Below are 18,847 nucleotides of genomic sequence, written 5' to 3' on the forward strand. Positions count from 1 at the left end.
TTTCTAATGATACCAGTCTCAACTCTCTACGATGAATATATCGAGCGGCGAAAATTCACTGAACAAAAAAAAAAAAACCCAGTTGAGTATATAGTTCCTCCCCCCTCAAGAGGGTCGGAACAATAAAACTGGTCTAGGATCAATTGGCGATGAGAAGGGAGCTTTACCCAATTAAGATTGAAGGGGAATAACACCCAGGCTAGTTATGAAAATTGTAAAACTTAATGTTTGTGGTTAAAGCACAGGCGATAATTAAAAAGATGGTTTCATTTATAGATAAAAATCACTTCCGCACTTAAGCAAAAAACGGGTTTTTCAAATATTTCTTTCAAAAGAAAGAAATATTTTTTTTTCAACAGCTTGGCCTACTTTAAGTTAGTAATATTAACAACCCAGGCTGAGGTCCTCGTTCAAAATAACTTTCCGCTATTTTTGCTCATAAAAATACCATTTTTGAATTGGCCTCTGAGTCGCTAGCTTTTGAACTTGAGACCGGCTCTTTTTGTGATATGGCTGTTTTACTCATTTTTAGAAAAAAAAACATTTGAAATAAACTTTAGAAGCATTCGAAATAAACATTACCTCTCAAAAGAAAGATTAGCTGTTTCAGAAGTTATTTTTATGTTTAACAGAATACAGAACCCTTAATTTTGATTTAAAATATTTTACTTGAGAAATAGATTTTATATATTATATCTGATTGGACCGATTGGTTATGAAAACGATTTATTTGTCAATTCGGGAAAAAATAGAGTCGAGAAACAACCTCCTTAAATCCTTCACAATCAACTCTTGTAGAACAGACGGGTCCTTATATCCGTCTATATCCCCCATACCACAAGTGGCTAGTTCGTTAGATTTCCCTTCGTAACTTTCATTACACATGGGTATGACTCGCCCTGCAGGTACCCTTTCGGGCAGGAAAACTATAGCCATGTCATAGTAGAGTGTGGTAAATTCATAATGATGGTATCTTTTTCCTATTCCTCTAATTTGTTTAACAATTTGCGGTGGGTTCTTTGTGAAATCGCCAACTTGAACATCGATTGTCGTAGCAAAATAATAGTAGGAATTTTGCGGGTTTTCTGTACAAAAAATAATACATACAATGTGATAAACGGAAATGATCGAAAAAATCCCGTAATTATATAGGATAAATGACCAAGCAGACACAAAGTAAATTATCATGGTCAGAAGTGAGCCCCTTTTCTAAAGTAAAACCATATTTTTTATGTTCATAAGCGTAAACTAGACATTTTTTGGGTTTCACTGATTTTAAAAACCTAGCAAACTTCGGAGGTAAAATTGTCAGCTAAAGTGTTGCCAACAAAAGCGGCTTCGAAGAAAGTGCAAATTATGATACATTTTTATCACTACATCTTCCATTGCGTTTTACGTTTTTTAGCCCAAATCATAGGAAATTGTAGTAAACGAAAAAGTGCAACTACAATTTGATATAAAATTGTTAGCATGTATCTCAGCATAGTATTTTATTGTTTTGAATAAATAAAATAAATTAATTGGTTAATGACTATCATTGTTCTCGTTTATATTTATTGTCCATTGTTTTTCAAAATCGTTTCGTTCTTTCGTTCTCATTTTTTCCGTCAACTCAAGATCCAACTTTTCAGCTAACTTCCCAATGGATAAATCGAAACAGCCGATTAATATTTATAAAAGTCACCGCTCACTTTGTGACACAAATATACTTTCAGCAATTGCTATGAAAATTTGTTTTTGCCCAAATTGTTCAACTTTCATAGATTTCCCCACTTAATAGGCTGATGAGATGATATACAACCTTATCACTTTATAAGATGATATATAACCGTTGTATTTTAACGTGCCCCTGTTGTTGAGCAGCAGTTGGTCAAGGTACTTCTAGATGATATTAGTGTTTAAAAAGAAGGAAGACAATTTTGGAAAGACCTCAATTTGCATCTGTTGCCTCCGATAAAGGTTTCATGCTCTCATGATGGCAACCCATAGTCTTGTTTGACTGAGCTAGTAATAGTGGCAAAAGATTGATCTTTTTTCCATGAAGATCTTTGAGCTTCTCTTTCACAAATTATCAGGGGATAAAACGAGATAGGCTTCTTTAAACGTGTATCAAAATACTTATTTTTCCTTCTTTAGCTCTACTCTCTATTTTGTCTTCAGGATTGCTGTAGAAATAAGATTTTTGACTCTGTGATCAAAGCAAGCTTTTTCTCAAGGGTTTTCTATTACCTTAATTTATTGATTAGTTTCCAGAGCTGACTCAATATCTGAGTGTTTTTTTGTTGACCGGTTGCTTTTGAATGCAGAGAAAGGCCAATATGCCTAACTACAACTAGCACATCTTTTTCCGCTATGTTTTAGAATAATCAGGTCGGCCTCTTTTCAGAAGACCGCAAAATAAACCCTAAGAATTTTTGCCACACTCATCACATATCACGGGTTATTTTTTTTTAATTTTCAGACCATATCGTTGAACCGTCGAACATATCTTTGAACCGTTTTGAAACAGTTCCTTGTCTTCCTTGTAGGGCATTGCGAGCATTACTGCCCATTGCCCGCCATTTGAACGTCTCTCACGATGGCTCTCCACTGACGCCGATTCTGTGCGGTCTCCTTGGCGATATCGAACCAGCAAGACTCGTATTTCTTGTGAGTCATTTTGAGGGGTTTCAGGCAGGGTTGGAGCTCTTTCTTCACTAAGCGCCTCCATGTATCCTTCGTTCCTCCGGGGGGTCGCGTCCAATTGTCAGCTTTCTCAAATTCGAGGCTAGCGTTCGGTATCATGTCTGGATCCATGCGTAAAGTGTGTCCCAACCATGTCAGCCTTCGCTTTTGTATGGTCGTACTGATGTCTTCCGCTGCTACACCGAGTTTGGTGAGGCTTCTTCGGTTGAAGGAATCAAGGCGGTGAGCGTCGGAGATTTTTACGGGCCAGGATTCACATCCGTACAGCAGTACGCTTTGGACACATGCTTTGTAGACTTAAGCTTTGATTCTCTGTAGAATTGATCTTTGTTTCCAAAGCTTGTCGAGCTGTTTAAGGCGGCTTGTCAACTTGCCAAGACGGGTTCGGATTTCGTGGGATACATCACCATCAAGTTGGAGGTTGCTGCCCAGGTAAGTGGAGGAATCGACTTTTTCAATCGGTTTTCCGTTACAAGTCATTTGGTCCTCGGGGCAAGCTGAGCAAAACTTGTTCTAGGAGATGTTTATTTCAAGCCCACCGTTTGCAGCAGCCTTTGTAACTAGATCGAGAAAGGTCTGCGCATCGGCTGTGTTGTCGTCTAGTAGGCAGATATCATCGGCGAAGTCAAGATCAGTTATTATCATATCGTCGAGAGCGATGCCGAGGAACTGCTTTTTGATGGCCTCATGCATTGCCCAGTCGATAACAAGGATAATAAGAAAGGCGCAAGTATCGCGCCTTGTCTAACTCCAGAGACGATCGCGAAAGGTTTCGATAATGGTGGAAGGTTTCGGGACTAGGTGGATTGGTATCAGCTTGTGCAAGGGATTGACTGCGGAAGTTGAGGGAGGCTGGGTTTGCTGTTGGTCGATTTAACAAGTTTTCGAAGTGTTTCGCCCATTGCTTGGTCTTGTCATCTGTGTCAGCAACAAGTTTTTCATTTTCATCTTTAACTGTGTTGAAAAAGAAGGAAGACAATTTGGAAAGACCTCAATTTGCATCTGTTGCCTCCGATAAAGGTTTCATTCTCTCATGATCGCAAACCACAGTCTTGTTTGACTGAGCTAGTAATAGTGGCAAAAGATTGATCTTTTTTCCATGAAGATCTTTGAGCTTCTCTTTTCACAAATTATCAGGGGATAAAACGAGATAGGCCTCTTTAAACGTGTCTCAAAATACTTATTTTTCCTTCTGTAGCTCTACTCTCTATTTTGTCTTCAGGATTACTGTAGAAATAAGATTTTTGACTCTGTGATCAAAGCAAGCTTTTTCTCAAGGGTTTTCTATACCTTAGTTTATTGATTAGTTTCCAGAGCTGACTCAATATCTGAGTGTTTTTTGTTGATCGGATGCTTTTGAATGCAGAGAAAGGCCAATATGCCTAACTACAACTAGCACATCTTTTTCCGCTATGTTTTAGAATAATCAGGTCGGCCTCTTTTCAGAAGAGCGCAACATAAACCCTAAGAGTTTTGCCACACTCATCACATATCACGGGTTATTTTTTTAAATTTTCAGACCATATCGTTGGACCGTCGACCATATCGTTGAACCGTTCTGAAACAGTTCCTTGTCTTCCTTGTAGGGCTTTGCGAGCATTACTGCCCATTGCCCGCCATTTGAACGTCTCTCACGATGGCTCTCCACTGTGCGGTCTCCTTGGCGATATCGAACCAGCAAGACTCGTATTTCTTGTGAGTCTTTTTGAGGGGTTTCAGGAAGGGTTGGAGCTCTTTCTTCACTAAGCGCCTCCATGTATCCTTCGTTCCTCCGGGGGGTCGCGTCCAATTGTCAGCTTTCTCAAATTCGAGGCTAGCGTTCGGTATCATGTCTGGATCCATGCGTAAAGTGTGTCCCAACCATGTCAGCCTTCGCTTTTGTATGGTCGTACTGATGTCTTCCGCTGCTACACCGAGTTTGGTGAGGCTTCTTCGGTTGAAGGAATCAAGGCGGTGAGCGTCGGAGATCTTTACGGGCCAGGATTCACATCCGTACAGCAGTACGCTTTGGACACATGCTTTGTAGACTTAAGCTTTGATTCTCTGTGGAATTGATCTTTGTTTCCAAAGCTTGTCGAACTGTTTAAGGCGGCTTGTCAACTTGCCAAGACGGGTTCGGACTTGGTGGGATACATCACCATCAAGTTGGAGGTTGCTGCCCAGGTAAGTGAAGGAATCGACTTTTTCAATCGGTTTTCCGTTACAAGTCATTTGGTCCTCGGGGCAAGCTGAGCAAAACTTGTTCTTGGAGATGTTTATTTCAAGCCCACCTTTTGCAGCAGCCTTTGTAACTAGATCCAGAAAGGTCTGCGCATCGGCTGTGTTGTCGTCTAGTAGGCAGATATCATCGGCGAAGTCAAGATCAGTTATTATCATATCGTCGAGAGCGATGCCGAGGAACTGCTTTTTGGTGGCCTCATGCATTGCCCAGTCGATAACAAGGTTAAATAAGAAAGGAGCAAGTATCGAGCCTTGTCTAACTCCAGAGACGATCGCGAAAGGTTTGACGATCGCGATAATGAATTGTACACTCTTACTGTACTGAAGGTTTCTGTGTACATTGCTCGAAGTACCTGAATGAGCTTGGGCGGGAGTCCGTGACTTTTCAGGATGCGCCAGATGGTCTCACGATTGACGCTGTTGAATGCAGCTTTTTAGTCAATGAAGACTAGTACGGTCTGCCGGTCGAACTCGTATCTTTGCTCAACTATTTGCCTGATTGCAAAGATTTGGTCGCGGCAACCGCGCTTCGCCTCGAAGCCCGCTTGATTCTTGCGGGGGACTAATTCGTAGGCAGGTTCGATCCTGTTTTTCAGAATTGCCTATAAAATGTGAAAAGCGATGCTAAGAAGGGAAATGCCACGATAATTAGCACACTTCGCCTAATCTCTCTTTTTGTGAATTGGGACAATAACGGCTGTCTTCCAGTCATCTGGGATCTTCTCTTTGTTCCAGATAGACAACAGGAGGTGTTGGAAGCGGTGGAGCAGTTCATGCAAGCCATATTTGAAGAGCTCGGGTGGAATATTGTCATCACCCGCGGCTTTGTTGGTCTTCAGCTTGGCTTTTGCTTGCATGATTTCTTCGGGACTAGGTGGATTGGTATCAGCTTGTGCAAGGGATTGACTGCGGATGTTGAGGGAGGCTGTGTTCGCTGTTGGTCGATTTAACAAGTTTTCGAAGTGTTTCGCCCATTGCTTGGTCTTCTCATTTGTTTCAGAAATAAATTTTTCATTTTCATCTTTAACTGTGTTTAAAAAGAAGGAAGACGATTTGGAAAGACCTCAATTTGCATCTGTTGCCTCCGATAAAGGTTTCATTCTCTCATGATCGCAAACCACAGTCTTGTTTGACTGAGCTAGTAATAGTGGCAAAAGATTGATCTTTTTTCCATGAAGATCTTTGAGCTTCTCTTTTCACAAATTATTAGGGGATAAAACGAGATAGGCCTCTTTAAACGTGTCTCAAAATACTTGTTTTTCCTTCTGTAGCTCTACTCTCTATTTTGTCTTCAGGATTACTGTAGAAATAAGATTTTTGACTCTGTGATCAAAGCAAGCTTTTTCTCAAGGGTTTTCTATACCTTAATTTATTGATTAGTTTCCAGAGCTGACTCAATATCTGAGTGTTTCTTTGTTGACCGGTTGCCTTTGAATGCAGAGAAAGGCCAATATGCCTAACTACAACTAGCACATCTTTTTCCGCTATGTTTTAGAATAATCAGGTCGGCCTCTTTTCAGAAGAGTGCAAAATAAACCTTAAGAGTTTTGCCACACTCATCACATATCACGGGTTATTTTTTTAGTTTTCAGACCATATCGTTGAACCGTCGATCATATCGTTGAACCGTTCTGAAACAGTTCCTTGTCTTCCTTGCAGGGCATTGCGAGCTTTACTGCCCACTGCCCGCCATTTGAACGTCTCTCACGATGGCTCTCCACTGTGCGGTCTCCTTGGCGATATCGAACCAGCAAGACTCGTATTTCTTGCGAGTCATTTTGAGGGGTTTCAGGAAGGGTTGGAGCTCTTTCTTCACTAAGCGCCTCCATGTATCCTTCGTTCCTCCGGGGGGTCGCGTCCAATTGTCAGCTTTCTCAAATTCGGGGCTAGCGTTCGGTATCATGTCTGGATCCATGCGTAAAGTGTGTCCCAACCATGTCAGCCTTCGCTTTTGTATGGTGGTACTGATGTCTTCCGCTGCTACACCGAGTTTGGTGAGGCTTCTTCGGTTGAAGGAATCAAGGCGGTGAGCGTCGGAGATCTTTATGGGCCAGGATTCACATCCGTACAGCAGTACGCTTTGGACACATGCTTTGTAGACTTAAGCTTTGATTCTCTGTGGAATTGATCTTTGTTTCCAAAGCTTGTCGAGCTGTTTAAGGCGGCTTGTCAACTTGCCAAGACGGGTTCGGACTTCGTGGGATACATCACCATCAAGTTGGAGATTGCTGCCCAGGTAAAGGAAGGAATCGACTTTTGGAGATGTTTACTTCAAGCCCACCTTTTGCAGCAGCCTTTGTAACTAGATCGAGAAAAGTCTGCGCATCGGCTGTGTTGTCGTCTAGTAGGCAGATATCATCGGCGAAGTCAAGATCAGTTATTATCATATCGTCGAGAGTGATGCCGAGGAACTGCTTTTTGGTGGCCTCATGTATTGCCCAGTCGATAACAAGGTTGAATAAGAAAGGAGCAAGTATCGAGCCTTGTCTAACTCCAGAGACGATCGCGAAAGGTTTCGATAATGAATTGTACACTCTTACTGTACTGAAGGTTTCTGTGTACATTGCTCGAAGTACCTGAATGAGCTTGGGCGGGAGTCCGTGACTTTTGAGGATGCGCCAGATGGTCTCACGATTGACGCTGGTGAATGCAGCTTTTTAGTCAATGAAGACTAGTACGGTCTGCCGGTCGAACTCGTATCTTTGCTCAACTATTTGCCTGATTGCAAAGATTTGGTCGCGGCAACCGCGCTTCGCCTCGAAGCCCGCTTGATTCCTGCGGGGTACTGATTCGTAGGCAGGTTCGATCCTGTTTTTCAGAATTTCCTATAAAATGTGAAAAGCGATGCTAAGAAGGGAAATGCCACGATAATTAGCACACTTCGCCTAAACTCTTTTTGTGAATTGGGACAATAACGGCTGTCTTCCAGTCATCTGGGATCTTCTCGTTGTTCCAGATAGACAACAGGAGGTGTTGGAAGTGGGGGAGCAGTTCATGCAAGCCATATATGAAGATCTCGGGTGGAATATTGTCATCACCCGCGGCTTTGTTGGTCTTCAGCTTGGCTTTTGCTTGCATGATTTCTTCGGGACTAGGTGGATTGGTATCAGCTTGTGCAAGGGATTGACTGCGGATGTTGAGGGAGGCTGGGTTCGCTGTTGGTCGATTTAACAAGTTTTCGAAGTGTTTCGCCCATTGCTTGGTCTTCTCATTTGTGTCAGCAATAAGTTTTTCATTTTCATTTTTAACTGTGTCGATGCTGGGATCTTTGGTGCCGGTCAGTTTCCTTACCGCATTGTACACCTTCCTGGTGTTGCCATGTTCGTCTACGGTAATTATGTCATCAGCGGTGGATTTGTAGAAGCGGTTTTTATCTATCCTGACTTGCCGCTTGATCTCTCTGGAATTCTTTTTCTTGGATTTGTGGTCCAAGCTCTGTTCCGTTTCGCAATCAATTCCAATGTTGTGGGCGAGATCCAAGGGTTCCGGATGGGCTTCTCCTTCGATATACACTTTTCCGCGGACGTCGCCAATGCTTCTTTGATTCAATTCCAGCAGCAACTTACATCGCTTCTGCTTGGCAGCTTCTCCAGTTTGAGGGCTAGCTCCTTTTGAAAGCTGTCGGCTACTTTCGGAGTTCTGATAGCATTGAAGTCCTGTCGGAAGCATTTTGGAGTCTTTGTGTATACTTTCAGTTCGACTTTCATCTTGGCTTTGAGCATTTTGTTCTTCTGGCCGACGGTTCGCACATCGTCGATGCTCGATCGCCATCTTTTTGATATCAGGATGAAATCTATTTGGTTTCTGGTGATCCCATCGTTGGATATCCAAGTTGGTAGGGTCTGAGCAGGTTTTTGGAACGTCCTGTTTGCTACCACGAGATTTTTGCTCATTGCGAAGCTGATGAGTCGGTCGCCATTATTGTTTCGATCGCCAATGGCAAACCTTCCAATGTTTGCCGATTCGGAGAACAGTCTTTCTCCAATCTTTGCGTTGGAGTCTCCTGCGACAATATTTACGTCCCGTTTTGGGAATGCAACCCATCATCTTTGAGAGTTCCTTAAAGAACTCATCCTTGATGTTATTTGCTTTGTCTTCAGTTGGGGCATAACAGCAGATAATTGCCGTCATCTGAAACAGTTGCCGTCAACTGACTTTAATTGCCTTAGATTTATTGGCTTCCACTTTTCTCAGTAAGTGTGGAAGTTCTGGTGAGTTTTGTGGAAATGTGATTGACCGCCATCAGTTTCGAACTCCGTTGCAATCACAGTTGAGTGTGCTATCAATATGGCTGATGTTTCTGTGATGAACAAACTGATTTTTTGCTTTGCGAAAGGAGTTCATTTGAAAAAAATTATTTCTTTTTTCTGATGGTACGAATATGTTGTTCAATCGATATATCTTTTACGCTCGATTTAAAAAAAATTGTCTTGGCTCAATTCTATAGATCTCTGAAGTGACTTTGTAAACTTGTTAAAATTTAATGATGACAGTTATAGAGAGTGTTACATAAAGCCTGATTTTTCTTGTCAATTCATGACTCCCTCTTTCAAAAAGCTTTACAAAGAGACTTCAGTTTACAATTCAAACGTGCCCAAACAATGTTGCAGCTTTAAGATACCCACAGAAAATTGTGATTGACAATCGCTAATATTTTGCCTAGTTCTGGGACTGAGTCAAGCATCAGCCCAGTTGAAATTGTTTTCTCCAGCCATTTTTTAAAACGGACGGTTAAAGCGATGTCCTCTAAGTTGAAATAGAGATTGCGTTTTTCATTGTGATGCTACATTTTAATCAGGCGAACAGGGGCAAGAAAATTAAGTCCACGAACTAACGTCGAATGTAAACTACCTTGTGTTCTGCCCTAAGGACTAACTTTATAAACATCAGTGTTATTGGGATTAGAGCTGTGTTGGTAATTTTTGCATTAAAAGAGAAAGCACTTGATGGTCATTGTTTTTTGGTTTTTAATGAGCAGATTTTTGGTTCTTCAAATTAAAGTTTTTTCAAACGTCAAGTAATTGCAGAATATAAACATAAACTTATAAATGTCTTCCAATAGTTGTCCGAGTCCATGAATGGCCCCCTCAATACAAAGAAAAAACAAGCTGTACAGCTCCAATTATTTGATCGGAATCTTTAACGGCCTGATCAAATAGTGCTTTACAAGGGTTTGCCTAATTAATTCTGCAGTGCGATTTTGTCTTGCACCTAGTTCTTTTTTGAATCAGTTGTCGACAGAAGAAAGTTTCTTTGATCTTTCGCCAGGACATGTGTTTTTTCGCAAGATTTGATTGCATAATTTTGAAATCGATTTTTTGATTTTTGAGTTTTTCTCATTCAAATCTGATTAGGGCAGAAGTTCTCTACCAAGTAGTCAAATTTTTTATTAGACTACAAAACTGCTAGTTGCTTTTGTGTGAGCCTGCTTCCGTTCTACTCAACGACACAAGTAAGTGATCCTGGAAGCGTTAATTGATGACCATCATAAGCTTCGAGATGTCTTATTTTACCATCCAACTGAGGTTTTCAAAGCTCAGTGCATATTTTGGATGATATCACTGTGCTATCTGCACCTGTGTCTACCTGCAGTTTTACTTTGCAGTTATTTATTGAGATATATTCCAATGTCGCAGATTTGTTCTTTAGTATAAAACATTCCTATCTCCGATTTTGGAAATGCTTGCTGTGAAGAAATAATTTCTTCTCCGCAAAAGTTAATCTGTTTATTGTACTTACCTGTCCCACCTTTTCGCAGGTGTTGCATTTTTTACTTAGCGCTGGACAGGGTCTACTAAAATGTGCCTTACCTCCACACCTAGTGCACATAGTGTTGCTTTTATGAGCCGTTAATTTTTCATTTGGCTTTCAAAAGGTCCTTTTGAAGATGAACCCAACTTCTTCCTTCACAGTAAAGGGCTTAATACCTGATGAAGAACTTGCAAAAGCCATGGCTTGAACGAACGGTAAGCTCTCAGTCATTTCAGTAACCGACATTGTTGGTTTTGCTTTAATGCCGTCTAGTAGTCTTAGTTTTGCTTCAGAGTTCCCCGAACCTGAGATAAACTTTATTTTTATCAACTACTCTTTGGGGTTGGCCCCTGTTTTGAGTTTCTGAAGTCACAATTGCGTGTTTCTTCTCTAAGACGTGCTAGGAAATCGTCGTCTGACTCCCCTACACTTTGTATAACGGACAGAAATTTAGCCTTTTCTGCCGTTACTACTCTCTCTTTAAGAGAAATATAATTTTGAATCGCCAACCTGATGTCTTTATAAGGAATGTCTATCGATTTCTTAGCTCTCTTTAGGCTCCTAAGTTTAATAATTGCACCTTGCCCGCACATACTAAGAAAAAGATTGGTTACCTGTAGGTCCTGTACACTACCATCGGTGCTGATCTTGTCCCCTTTCTATGCTGCGCGACATTTCGTCATAAAAGACATAATTCACGCATAATAAGTTAACAAAAAGACATAATAAGTTGAATTATAAATAAAGTTGGAACTGAAAATATACAAAAATTAGCTCGTATTTAGAGTACTTATCTATGCACAAATATACAGAGAAAATTTAAATTAGCCTAAAATCTTTTACTTGATTGACATGTGAATAAATCTTAGTTCCGAATCCTGGAGGTAATTTTCTGTTTTCATCAACATTTCATGAGAATCATATATGGCCTAGATACAATCGAGTTCATTAGTTGGAGGTCGGTGAATGTTAGAATCGGGTTTCTGTGGGTGATAGAATTTACTTCTGACGTCTGATTGATAGGTCAATAAGATATAGATAGCGCCAAACAAAATTAGAATTGAGTTTAGTTTTGTGGCCATTACTTATCGACATAGCAAAAAAATTCGTCAGGTAAGTTATTCTTTTGTTCTTGGAAACTCTAATCAAGAAAACTTCTAAGTTTCTTGATAATTCTTTGAAACCATCACAATAACATCGCTGCTGCAATTTCTTCCTCTAAAAGTGATAAAAATGAAATCAGTACATGTGCAATGAAAAATTGGCAACTAAAATGTCCAGATCGACACGGCAACAGTCCCCAGCATAGTTAACTTCTCTCACGCGACCCCATTGGTCAATAATTCTACCTTGCCCGGTTGTGTTGAAGAGTCTCAAAATCCCGTGATTAAGACCTACTAAAACGGGCCTGTCAAACATTAGGTCATATCTAGGCAATTATTGAGTATAAATAATAAAGAATAGAAGATGCAGAACTCACCGTGGTTTAGGACGCGTCCATAATTTGAAATAGTGCGACCAAAAAGTTTGGTCCAGACCGTGTATTTATCGTCTAGGAGGTGGTACCCCCCAGACAAAAAATGGTCGAATCATATTTCGAAAATCCTCACGCCGGGCGGCCTCAAACTGCTCATTTGGAGTGATCTTTTTCCTGCCTTGGGATTGGCTACATCTCTTTTACAGATAACTGGTAATCAAGTTGACCATATCCGATATTAAAGACCAATCATATTTCATCCGGAACAGCCTTATGAAAGTCAACAATTCATATGGCCAGTACACAATTTTACAGAAATTATGAACCCCGACGTCAGCAAGGCCGACCTGTACATAAAAATTTATAAGAAAACATAAAAATAGTCTTCAACAAATTGAAAAAGAACAAAAAAAAATTTTAAAAAAGATGAAAAAGAAGGACATAAGAAAATTGCAAAAATTAAAAAAAAAATTAATTTAAAAAGTAATTTAAAAAATAATTGCTCAGTTGGATGCTATTCCCACTTAGAGTAATATGTTTTAAAAAAATAAAACATTCTCCGACTCACATGTCCTCAACAAATCTATTCTAAAATTTATATACCAAATGCCGAACATAGATACATTTATCAGCATTATCTCACAAATTATAAAAGACTGTGCTTCACAGAACAGCCTATTTTTCTACAGTCAATTTGAACTATGCGTATATTAAATTGATTTTGGCCTAGAAAATGCAAAACACAAAAAATAATTGTATCTTTATTGGTTAAATGGACGGCATATATAAACTCAAAGCATGTATTTGCGACTCACTGATTCTTAATTTCGAAAAGCAAAGGACTACAATATCAATGGCTTCCGACAGAAGCATAATTGGCTTCCTCGATAATATTTTAACTATTACATACGGTCTTGAAAAAGAGTTAGAAGAATAAGTCTCAAGAAAGGGCCCATCCGCAACCGAAGAAACTGTAGTGCAAAATTTAGAACCACGTGTGAAAAATCTTACTGGAAACTTCAAAGGAGACAAAAAGATGAAATACAACAATATAGATTTTGAAAATATTGTCCTCATGTAGCACTAATGAAATACTTTAATTTGTAATACTTTAAGCAAAACGAAAGGACTTAGAAATACAGCCTGAATTACGGCTGCTTTATCATATGTTTAGGCAATTTTTGTCAGGGTTCTGTTATCTTTTTTAACCGGAAAACCGCTCTGAGTTTCAATATGAAATTGTACTAAAAATGGGAGGTCATTAACTTCCTGTAATAGAAACTGCATTTAATACTTCTAGTTGCTGAAAAAATTTTCTTATGAAAATTTGCTAATTCATTTGTTCTCTGCAAGAATGAAGATATATATATATAAAAAACAGAAACCTGTAACACCAGATTAGGCAAATTTTTCAGCAGTCAACACAGTCACAGTCACAAAAATTCTAAAATGAGATTATGGCTTCAATCATTTGGCGATTTTGTTGCGACAAAAGGTTTATATTGAACTACAAGTAGAACAACATGTGATCACCGCGAGAAAAACTAGAGATGAAATAGTTTGCTTCGCATAAAAATTGGACTTTCAACTGACAAAGTTATTTTTTGTCATTTGTGATGAAAATTGAAAATTGAAGTGATTCGACAGCTTAGTAAAACGCTTGATTGTTCAACGTTTAAAAACGACATCAGTTTGGCGAAAAAATACGAGTGAAATATTTTTAAAAAATGCGTGTTATATTGAAATTAATTTGTGTCGCTGTGTTAGAATATCGATCAAACTATAGTCTTAAACTTAGTGAGAATTAGAAAGAAAGTTTGACTTACCAGATTAGAAAGACAAGCAATATGACTTCGATCAAAGAAATTATATAAATGAATCGTCAAGAAATGGTGCTTAGAATCAATATTTGGTTCAAATTGGTGAATCTATATAACTATTATTAGAGTTAGATTAATTGATGTAAAATCTTCCCAGCATGTATTAAATGATGATGATATCTCCGGAAGTGTGAATGAATTCTTAGAAAAGTTCAAATGGATTCCATTTATGGTTCCCTTTGCGACTGATTTGTAGAAGCAAACCATATTGGGTAAACTTTGCTACACCCACCATAAATCGCCGTGCTAAGATTAGTTTTGTGTCTTGAGTTTTTCACACTGATAATGGGTATATATACAGCTAATTTTTGAGTCCTTTTTCATCCCCAAATTCAAATCACCATCTTGATCTAATAATCAGATCTCTCCTGTAAATCTCTAAATTCTACTGTAAAATATCATTTTGTTATTCTCTCTTTTTTGAGAAATTAATTCTTTTACTTAAATAAAAACGCTTTTTATTCCGCTTGCGAAAGTCCATAACCCAACAGGTTATGGGCCCAGCAATTTTCTAAGTCATAAAATTAATTTCCAAAACAAAACTAATTTATTGTTTACAATCATAATGTTTTTCTGCTTAGTACGTTTTCTTTTCACAACTGTTTTGCCTGCTCAAACTCCAATGGATCAACAGACAGTGAAGCTGCTGACCTACACAGGAAAGGCACATGACTTTCCAATCTGGAGCAGAAGATTTTTGGCGATGATGCAGACGAAGGGACTCTCCAAATCACTACTGGGACAACCCAATGAGCCTGCGACACTGGCCAATGGGGCAACCAAAGATGAGAAGAAGAATCACAAGGTGCTGAAGGATGCATATGAGAAGGAAGTTGCAGACATCAAGGAGAAACGGAACAATGTGTGGTGTCATCTGGCACTGACTCTAGATGCAACAACCCTCATGCTGATGAGACATGACTGTGTGGGAGATGATGGCGTTGGAGATGGAGCAAAGGCTTGGAAGCTTTTGCAAGAGAGATTTCAGAGTGTGGAGACCCCGACAGTGGTGACTTTAGTGGCACAGCTTGCTCGACTGCAGCTCGAGGATTCTGAGGATTTGGACAGCTTCTTCATCAGAGGACAGGAGTTGCTCACAAGGCTACAAGAAGCAGGGGAAGCAGTCTCAGAGACCCTCTTCAACGCCTTGGTCCTCAATGGTCTGCCAATGAGGTATGAAAGTTTTGTTATACAGGAAGCTTCAACCCGGCAACGAACTTCACAGAGTTGATGAAAAAGCTGCAGATCTTTCATGAGAGCACGGTGCAGAGACACAAGGGACAAAGTGGTTCAGTGACACTGGCAGTGAAGCGTGACTTCAAGAAGGGACCCAAGAAAGGAAACTGTTTGTGTGGGGGATCCCTGGACACTTTGCCAAGGACTGCAGGAAGAAGGAGACAGCACAATGCAAGAAGTGTGGTGAGAAGGGTCACCTAGACAGGGCATGCAAGAGACAAAGAGATGGAGGCAAACATGAGTCAGTGGCAATGGGTCCAGCATTGGCTACACCAGACGAGGAATCCTGGCAGCTCTTACCCAGTGGAAGACAGCAGGCATGCTAGTAGACAGTGGTTGTACAGATCACATAGTGACGAACATCGATGCGTTCCTGGACTTTGTGCCCGTTCAATCAGTGGTCAGAAATCCCAACGGAGAGGCTTCCCGAGTGGTGGGCAGAGGCTGTGTGAGGATCAGCATACTCTCAAACAAAGAGGAATTCCAATGCGAACTCAAAAATGTTCTGTGTGTGCCGGATTATTCTTCAAACCTCCTATCAGTCTCAAGATGCACGGAGTGGGGACATAGCTTCACTTTCGAGAGAGGCAACAGCTGCATGAAACTCCAGAAGGGAACTCGGGTAAAACTAACATAAGAAAATAATTTGTTTTACTTACCATGCAGCATTCTAGAATTCAAGATGAGTTCCAACAGCGTGAAACTTGACAGTGCAAGGAAGTGGCACAGACGATTGGGTCAATTGAATCAAGCGGATGTGGTCAGGAATGCACCAGAGACAGTGGGGGAACTCGATAATGTATGCAATGTGTGTGCATTGGCCAAGATCACAAAGACCCCAGTACCAAGAGTGGCAGAGACCCAAGCAGAAGAGAAGCTGGAGAGGGTGTTCATAGACGTGATGGGACCTTTCAGAGTAGAGTCACTGTCAGGGTTCCGGTTCTGCATAGCGTTTGCAGACCAGTATACGAAGTTTGTGTTTGTGGAATTGCTTAAGGCAAAGAGTGAAGCATTGGCCTGCCTGAAGAAATTTTTTCTCAGTGTGGGGACGCCCAAAAAATTGAGGCAAGACAATGCCAAGGAGTTTCTCTCAGAGCAGTTCAAGACGTACTGCTTAGATGCAGGCATTCTACAGGAGAAGACCATACAAGAGACGCCACAACAGAATGGGTTAGCTGAGAGGTGCAACAGGACACTGCTGGAGATGGCAAGATGTTTGCTCATTGACTCAGGACTTCCAAGACGATGTGGGGAGCAGCAATTCTTCACGCAGCAAGGATCAGAAACTTGGTTGTGAGACGAGAAGAAGAAAAATGCCCAGCAGAGCTGATGAGAGGTATAAAACCTAAGCTTCCAATTAGTAAATTATCTATTTTTGGTTGCACAGTCTTCATGAGGAAGAGGGACAGAGAAGTCAGCAAACTTGAACCAAAGGCACTGGAAGGAAAGTTTGTGGGTTACACTGAAGGAGAAAACGGATACCTGGTGTACATACCTAACACACGCAAGGTGATGGCAGTTCGAGATGTGATTATTAAGGTGTCTGAAGTGGGCTCAATCCCTGACAACAAAGGTACGGCTGACCTACTAGATGATGGGTCGGAACTGGGAATCGGGCACCCCGATGATGGTCATCAAGACGATGACAACAGAGAACGACAGGACACATCTACTGCAACAAAGGAGGAGTGGCATGACGAAGGGAGCGTGATTACTCAAGAAACAACACTGAGACAAGAGGCCTCGGATGTTGGAGAAACAGCACTAGATGAAGGATCTACTGCAACAAGAGGGAGTCACAGAGACTCAGAGTCACTGAAAGACAGTGACACAGAAGACAGTTGGTCCTGACTTCTGAATACAGAGAAAGTCAGGACCCATCTTGCTGTGACTGAGGGCGACTATGTGGAACCCAAAACAGTCTACGAAGCCAAGCAAGGTGACAATTGGGACCAGTGGCACCGGGCAATGAAGGACGAGGTCAAGGCACTCCAAGACAACGAGACTTGGAACCTAGTGAGACCACCCACAGACAGGGACGTCATACCGGGCAAATGGGTCTACAAAGTGAAACTGGGACCCAGAGATCAAGTGGACAAATACAAAGCGCGGTATGTGGCGAATGACTTCAAACAAGTGGAAGGACTGGACTACTTTGAGACTTTTGCGCCTACCTGCAAGCCAGAGACATTCAGGATTCTACTTCAGCTATCAGCGAAGCAGGGTCATGTGATGCGCCAATTTGATGTCACGACTGCTTTCCTGCACTCACCAATCGAGGAAGAAGTGTATCTGGAACAGCCACAGGAGTTTGTAAAACGCGGATCAGATGGGGAGAAGTTAGTATGTCGACTAAATAAATCAATTTATGGTTTGAAACAGGCTGCTAACAACTGGTACAAAGAGCTGGCAAACTTCCTATTAAGACATGGGCTCATCAGGAGCAGGAACGATCACTGCTTGTTCGCAAGATCAGAGGCAGAGGATCACACCTTCATCATGGTCTGGGTTGACGACATCATAGTAGCATCAAGAAGTATGACAGTGGTCTCTGATGTCAAGAAGGCACTAGAAGCAACCTTTCACATGGAAGACAGAGGGAGACTACACTGGTTTCTGCGTCTAAGAATCAGACGAGAAGAGGGCAAAGTCACAGTCGACCACGAACGCTACATAGAAACAATGCTTGAGCGTTTTCAAATGGATCAATGCAAACCCTCAAGAACTCCAGCTGATTTGAATTTGAAACTTCAGACAGCACAGAACGGAGACGAAGAAGTGGACCAGAGGATCTACAGAAGCTTGGCTGGATCACTTCTGTATCTGGCCAAACAGACGAGGCCAGACATCATGTTCACAGTCAACATTCTGTCCAGACACTTGAATGCACCTACCAATCAACACTGCATGTGCGGAAAACGACTTCTGCGATATCTTCAAAGTTCAAAAGGTTTAAAACTTACTTACACAAAAGAGGCTAGTTATGATTTAGTGGGGGAAAGTGATGCAGACTGGTCTGGAGACGTGAACGACAGAAAATCAACAACGGGCTATTACTTCAAGCTCAACGGACGTGGCGCAGGACCCAGCTGGGGTGTCAAGAAGCAGGCCACAGTTGCTATTTCTTCATCAGAAGCAGAATATCGGGGCATGGCAGCAGCAGTTCAGGAAGCACTCTACCTGAAACAACTTCTAGATTTTGGCATCCAACAGAAACGTCCAATAGCAATTGGAGAAGACAACCAAAGTTGTATCAGACTCTGCCAAAACCCAGTCATGCACAAAAGGAGCAAGCACATCGAAACAACGTTTCACTTCATCCGGGACAAGACGGAGGATGGGACTATTTCAATTCATTATGTCCCTACAGACAAAATGGCAGCGGACATCTTCACACAGTCCTTACCCGTTTTGAAAGTGGAAACATTCAGAGCAGTTTTGATGGGAACAGACTCTACGTAATCAGGTCAAGTCTGAGTGGGGGTGTTAGAATACCGATCAAACTATAGTCTTAAACTTAGTTTAGTGAGAATTAGAAACAATGTTTGACTTACCAGCTTAGAAAGACAAGCAATATGACTTTGATCAAAGAAATTAT

The sequence above is a fragment of the Convolutriloba macropyga genome, chromosome 1, assembly GCF_964194025.1.
Source record: "Convolutriloba macropyga chromosome 1, txConMacr16.3, whole genome shotgun sequence".
Classification (NCBI taxonomy): domain Eukaryota; kingdom Metazoa; phylum Xenacoelomorpha; order Acoela; family Convolutidae; genus Convolutriloba; species Convolutriloba macropyga.